The sequence below is a fragment of the Dendrobates tinctorius genome, unplaced genomic scaffold (assembly GCF_039654945.1).
Source record: "Dendrobates tinctorius isolate UK_male_01 unplaced genomic scaffold, ASM3965494v1 ptg000158l, whole genome shotgun sequence".
NCBI lineage: Eukaryota > Metazoa > Chordata > Amphibia > Anura > Dendrobatidae > Dendrobates > Dendrobates tinctorius.
Window position 1 is genome coordinate 39,840,005 of NW_027361825.1, and position 6,230 is coordinate 39,846,234.

The following is a 6,230-nucleotide window of genomic DNA, read 5'->3' on the forward strand; positions in this document are numbered from 1 at the left end:
GATTCTGGTTAGTAGGGAGGTGATATCTGGTCCAGAGATGTAGATCTGTGTATCATCAGCATAGAGGTGATACTGAAAGCCATGAGATTCTATGAGCTGTCCAAGGCCGAAGGTGTAAATGGAGAAGAGCAGGGGCCCTAGGACGGAAACTTGCGGGACTCCGACAGACAGGGGGCGAGGTGAGGAAATGGTGTGCGAGTGGGAGACGCTGAATGTCCGGTCTGTTAGGTATGACGAGATGCAAGATAGGGCCTAGTCTGTGATGCCAAGAGATGAGAGGGTTTGAAGTAATAGGGAATGGTCCACTGTATCAAAGGCAGAGGACAGGTCCAGGAGGAGGAGGACTGAGTAGTGTTGCTTGGCTTTGGCAGTAAATAGGTCATTGGTGACCTTAGCTAGAGCAGTTTCAGTGGAGTAATTCAGCTGGAAGTCAGATTGTAAGCGGTCAAAGAGGAAGCAAGAAGAGTGGTGGAAGGACAGTTCGAGATGGATGTGTTGTTCCAGTAGTTTTGAAGAATAGGGGAGAAGTGATCTGGGGCGATAGCAAGATACAGAGGATGGGTCAAAAGAGGGCTTTTTGAGGATAGGTGTGATTGAGACATGTTTAACGCTTGAGGGGAAAACACCAGTTGTTAGTGATAGGTTGAAGAGATGGGTTAGGGTTGGTATGAAGACTGTGGTGAGGTTTGGGATGAAGTGGGATGGGATCTGTTCAAATGCACAGGTGGTGAGATGTGATCTTGAGAGTAGAGTGGAGAGTCGATCTTCTGTAATGGTGGAGAAGTTGGTTTTGGAGGAGGGAGGCTGATCAGTTAGAAGGACAGGCTCTGGGGTTGTCGACCAAAACTGTCTCTGATGTTATCAATCTTCTGCTTGAAGAATGAGGCAAAGTCTTTGGCTGAGATGAGTGGAGAGAGAGAGGGGGTGCTGGGGGGATGGAGGAGGTGCAGTATATATATATATAGTGACAAAGTCACTGATAAAGTGTTGGAGGGGAGATATATTTCACTAAAACCCATAGTTTTTCCTCCAGCATACTAAGTACAGTGAGGTGATAATCTATTTTACATAATGGGCTGGCTTTTATGTAGACATCCATAGAGCGGGTGGGAGGATGTGCACCTTATCTCCACCCCAGTGTGTGTGTTCTGGGGCATAAGTAGCTGGCCTCCAAAGGCATCAGTGTTCATTGCCTGGAGAGGAACACTCCAGAGAAGTTGTTGAGCTGCAACCCAACTGAACTGTGTTTGTTCTGCTAGCGGTGAGCGGAAGAAACCTCTCTCTGAGAAGGACTGTGCTTTCTGCAACCATTTCCTTTTGTTCACCTGTTTTGCCCAGAGGGCTGTATTTGTTTTACTACACCTTGGTTTATGCTGTCCATAAGAAACCTAAGGAAGTTCTTAAAGCAGCAGTGTTCCCGTGTCTACCTCCATGTACAGCCGAGTGAGCCGACCACAATATATTATGTAAGGCAGCGCTTGCTGCATGTGTTGGGGGACACTCGCTTAGCAACAGCATGAAGGCACATAGGCACGGTTTTCTCACAAAACCAGTCCATGCAGTTTATTTAAGCATCATAAAACGCACACAGAATAGTCCATACGGTTTATTGCACACTCATAAACCACTTTAGGCCATGTTATACATCACAGGCCTCCCACATAGTCCCATTTCAACTACGGATATGTCCACATAGTTCATTAGTCTGACCCTTGTCAGTGCACACAGTCTCTCAGGCTCTGGGTTACCTGCTTGGCCATGTTGCAGGCTTCACAGGTTGGCATCACATAGGCTGCCTTATGGGGATCACTGTCCAGTACCACGAGTTGCTTGACAAGTCCACATCCGACAGTTCCAGACCAACTGAAGGATGGTAGCTTCCCCTAACACAGATAGCCGACCTGGACTCTCCAGGCACATGTCTCCACCATGTGCCTTCCAGGAGACCTGTACTCTTGCAGGTCCTTCCCAAAACCAGAGCCCTGTCCTATTCAGGACCTTACAAAATAGACCATGTGACCCAAACCACAGTAACATTATGTAACTGAAATCACCCCCATAGGTGGGAGGTGTGTGTGGTTAGTCAGTCCCACCCAGCTCTCCAGCTAACCTTGTAAGCCCCCTTATAACAGAAACAAGGCTTGTAGGACTACAGGTCCCAGAGCAACATTACTGTCTTACAGCGCAGAGTACCTCCTCTGCGACATTTACAATAATGCCGGTCACTGTCTCACAATATGTATACAGTGAGTATGGAAAGTATTCAGACCCACTTACATTTTTCACTCTCTGTTTCATTGCAGCCATTTGGTAAATTCAAAAAAGTTCATTGTTTTCTCATTAATGTACACTCTGCACCCCAACTTGACTGAAAAAAACAGAAATGTAGAAATTTTTGCAAATTTATTAAAAAAGAAAAACTGAAATTTCACATGGTCATAAGTATTCAGACCCTTTGCTCAGTATTGAGTATAAGCACCCTTTTGAGCTAGTATCCTCTGCGATCTCCTGCTGTAATGTCTTTTGATCCTCCCCTGCCAAGTAGCTGTGGTATGTTCTGTACACGGTCAGACACAGGGGTGAGAGAGACAGTGCACAGGGGGGAGACAGCTCAAACGGGACAGCACATGAGGGGAGAACACAGCACAGGAAGGAGAGAGACAGCAGACAAGGGGGATAGCACATGGGGTAGACAGGTAAAAGAAGAGTGCACAGATGGGAGAAGTCAGCACATGGGAAAAGAGAGAGTGGATAGGTGGGTGGGCACATGGAGGGAGAGATTCTCAACGCTGCCAAGCATGCCCCATCGTGACATTGCCGCCTCCATCTAGTATATGTATATATATATATATATATCTTCTAGAATGAACAAAGCAGTATGTGGACTCAGTCACAAGTCTACTGGTCTGTAGACAATTCTGCTTGTAATTCAAGGATCATTTATTTTCATTTGAGTTATTAGTGGGGGTCTCATCACAACCCATCCCGCCATTAATCAAAACTACTAAACAGTGGCTGAAAAATATTAAGAAGTCCCATTACCCTTTCATTGACAATGGAAAAGCTAGTCCCTCAATAGAGTGAAAGCTTTACTGTCTGCAAACTCGAGTGATGTAATCCTGGAAAAAATGGGAACATAAATTCAGTTTCTCACTTTTGTCATGTGGTCTAATAGCAGGAGCCTGAACATTACATGTCATTGTAATGCCAACCTTTTGCATGAATGTCCATGGGTTGATTGTCCCTGAAAATAAAGTTCCGACTCCTCTATGATCTTCAGTTAACTCTGCTGCAGTCATATTTCCATTTGCATGATCGCAGTCAATAACTGAATAGTCAAGGAAAAGTGTGAACACTTCAGATAAGGCTTTTTTAGACTCGGTGTGCAACCCATTGTTAAGAGTACAAAGCACAACCAAATAGCTAAACAAGTTTACAATGGCTCCCTCAGTCGTACGCACATCTAGTGCCGAATATGTTCCAAGCAGAAAGCTGGGTTAGCAGGGTTTTAATGACATAAGAACCTGGCAATGACACACGAAGGTGGCATTTAAGTGGATTTTCCTGCCTGTGCTCTTGTAAACCATCCCTAAAGGTACCTATGAAAATACTTCAGATACATCACAGTCAGCCCTATCTTCCTGGTTAATTAAAGGTTCCCAGCGGTGTGAATTACACACTGAGTTGATTTACTATTGATAACATTCTTAGTAAGAAAGGATCATATATCAGGAGGACATGTCACTATAATCTCTGCTGATTCACCAATTTTATTCTCATTTATAGAATGAGCTCACCGCTGGAAGGATCCGCAATAAACCTAAAGCCATACGTTCTAGATCATACAATATTGCTTGTGGAGGAACTAAATGTATAATTTTGGAATAAATCAAGCCAGACATGTCACTCCAACCAAGGATCACCAAGCTATGACTTGCCTACTTTGGACACATCATACAAAGAGAGCAATCACTGGAAAAGGATATTATGGTCAGAAGCATAGAAGGAACAATGCAAGAGAAAGTCAAACAACCTAATGACTTGATACTATCAAGACAACAGCAGAGAAGACCCTGGTGGACTTATCTCAGCTAGCACAAGATCGATCTGCCTACATTAATCCATCATGTCGCCATTTCTTGAGACCAAGCAGAAGGCTATTAAATAAATAACTATATAATGTCTCGTGTTTATCAAATTCCTGACATTTTCCATTTAGGAAAGAAGAACCATACCAAAATATATATAATATAATGTATATATATATATTATCTGGGATGTATTAACAGAAGCATACAGTCTAGATCACGCAAAGTCATTATTTCCCTCTACTCCTCTTTGGTCAGACCTCATCTGGAATATTGTGTCCAGTTCTGGGCGCCACATTTTAAAAAAGACATCAACAAACTGGAGCAAGTTCAGAAAAGAGTGACCAGAATGGTGACCGGTCTGCAAACCCTGTCTTATGAGGAAAGGTTGCAGGATTTGGGAATGTTTAGTTTGCAAAAGAGAAGACTGAGAGGAGACTTAATAGCTGTCTACAAATATCTCAAGGGCTGTCACATTGTAGAAGGATCATCTTTATTCTCATTTGCACAAGGAAACACTATAAGCAATGGGATCAAACTGAATGGGAGGAGACACAGATTAGATATTATAAAAAACTTTTTGACAGTTAGAGTGATCAATGAGTGGAACAGGTTGCCACGAGAAGTGGTGAGTTCTCCTTCAATGGAAGTCTTCAAACAGAGGCTGGACAGACATCTGTCTGGGATGATTTAACGAATCCTGCTTTGAGCAGGGGGTTGGACCAGATGGCCCAGGAGGTCCCTTCCAACTCTACGATTCTATGATTCTATGAGGACTCTTTCCTTAGGGCTGATCAATGTCACACCAGTCCTGGAACAAAAAGATCCAACACTTGTTTTCACTTCTATTTATCAGAAGTATGGAAAGGAGAGCTCTTCTCTAGTCCCCTTACCTAGAGATCTGTTCCACTAATGTGCATCTCTATTCCACTAATGTGTCCACTGCAGCCACCATCCTATTTTCTATTCCCAGCCTACAGCAGTTAGATGCTTCTGGATAACGGTTCCCCAATTCAAAACTCAGCTAGCTTCATTTCATCCCTCCAGCGAACGCCTTAAAAAAAATTTAAAAAGAGAGAAAAAAATATCCTTTTCATCATACTGCTGAACAAAAAGTTGAATAAAATGCAATCAAAAAGACAAATGTAAATAAAAATAGAGTCAGTGAAAATGTTATCTTGTCCCAAAAAAATAAGCCGCCATAAGCGGAGAAATACAAAAAGCTATAGCTGACAAAATAAAGCGAAGCAAAAACAATTATTTTATTCTGTAAAATAGTTTTTACTGTGCAAAACCAGCAAAACAAAGAAACGATAAAAATATTGTATCGCTGTACTGACCCGAAGAATAATGCTTCCTTATCAATTTTATCACACGCGGAACAGCATAAAAAAACAATAAATAATTCCTGAATTATTTATGCTCATTCTGCCTCTCAAAAATTGGAATAGAAAGCAATAAAAAAAGTTATGTGCCCGAAAACAGTACCAGTAAAAGAGTCAAGTCGTCCGGCAAAATCAAGCTCTCACGTGATTCTGTTGGCAGAAATACAAAAAAATTATAGCTCTCAAGTATGGCGATTAGAGTTGAGTGAAACGGGTCGAAAAAATTCAAAAGTCGCCGACTTTCGCCAAAGTCGGGTTTCATGAAACGAAACCCGACCTTAGCATGAGGTCGGCGACGAGGTCGGCAACTTTAGCGCCAAAGTCGCGTTTCAAAAGATGCTTTAGCGCCCTTTTTCAGCCAATCAGGAAGAACAGACACAGTGGGCAACCTGATGATATAGGCAGCGGTCACCACCATCTTGGAGAAGGGCATGCAAGTGATTGGCTTGCTTTGTGTGGCGTCACAGGGTGTATAAAAGGGCAGGGACGCCGACCGCCATGTTACTCATGCTGATCTCAGAATAGGGAGAGCTGCTGCAGCTGTTGATTCTGTAGGGAGAGCGTTAGGAAGGCAAAAAGAAAAAAAAACTGCTTCTGCTGCTAGCGCTTTTCACTGTAGTTACTGTGCAGTGAAAGGTGAAGATTTTTGCTTTTGTGCAGCAGCGCTGGTGGTGATTAGCCTGCCTTTTAAGGCTAGCTGTATTGCTGTGTGCACACTGGTGTTCAAACTGCTTTTTTAAAAGCAATCTAAATTGTA

General features: G+C 43.0%; 1 long non-coding RNA gene across 1 annotated transcript in view; it reads left to right on the top strand.

The window, feature by feature from the left end:
- LOC141051708 (uncharacterized) overlaps nt 1–4,259 on the top strand; it is a 308,183-nt gene extending 303,924 nt beyond the window's left edge. Inside the window, exon 3 of the long non-coding RNA XR_012220683.1 lies at nt 3,787–4,259. This is a non-coding gene — a long non-coding RNA (uncharacterized lncRNA). The remainder of the gene's footprint in view (nt 1–3,786) is intronic.
- Nucleotides 4,260–6,230: the final 1,971 nt, after the last annotated feature.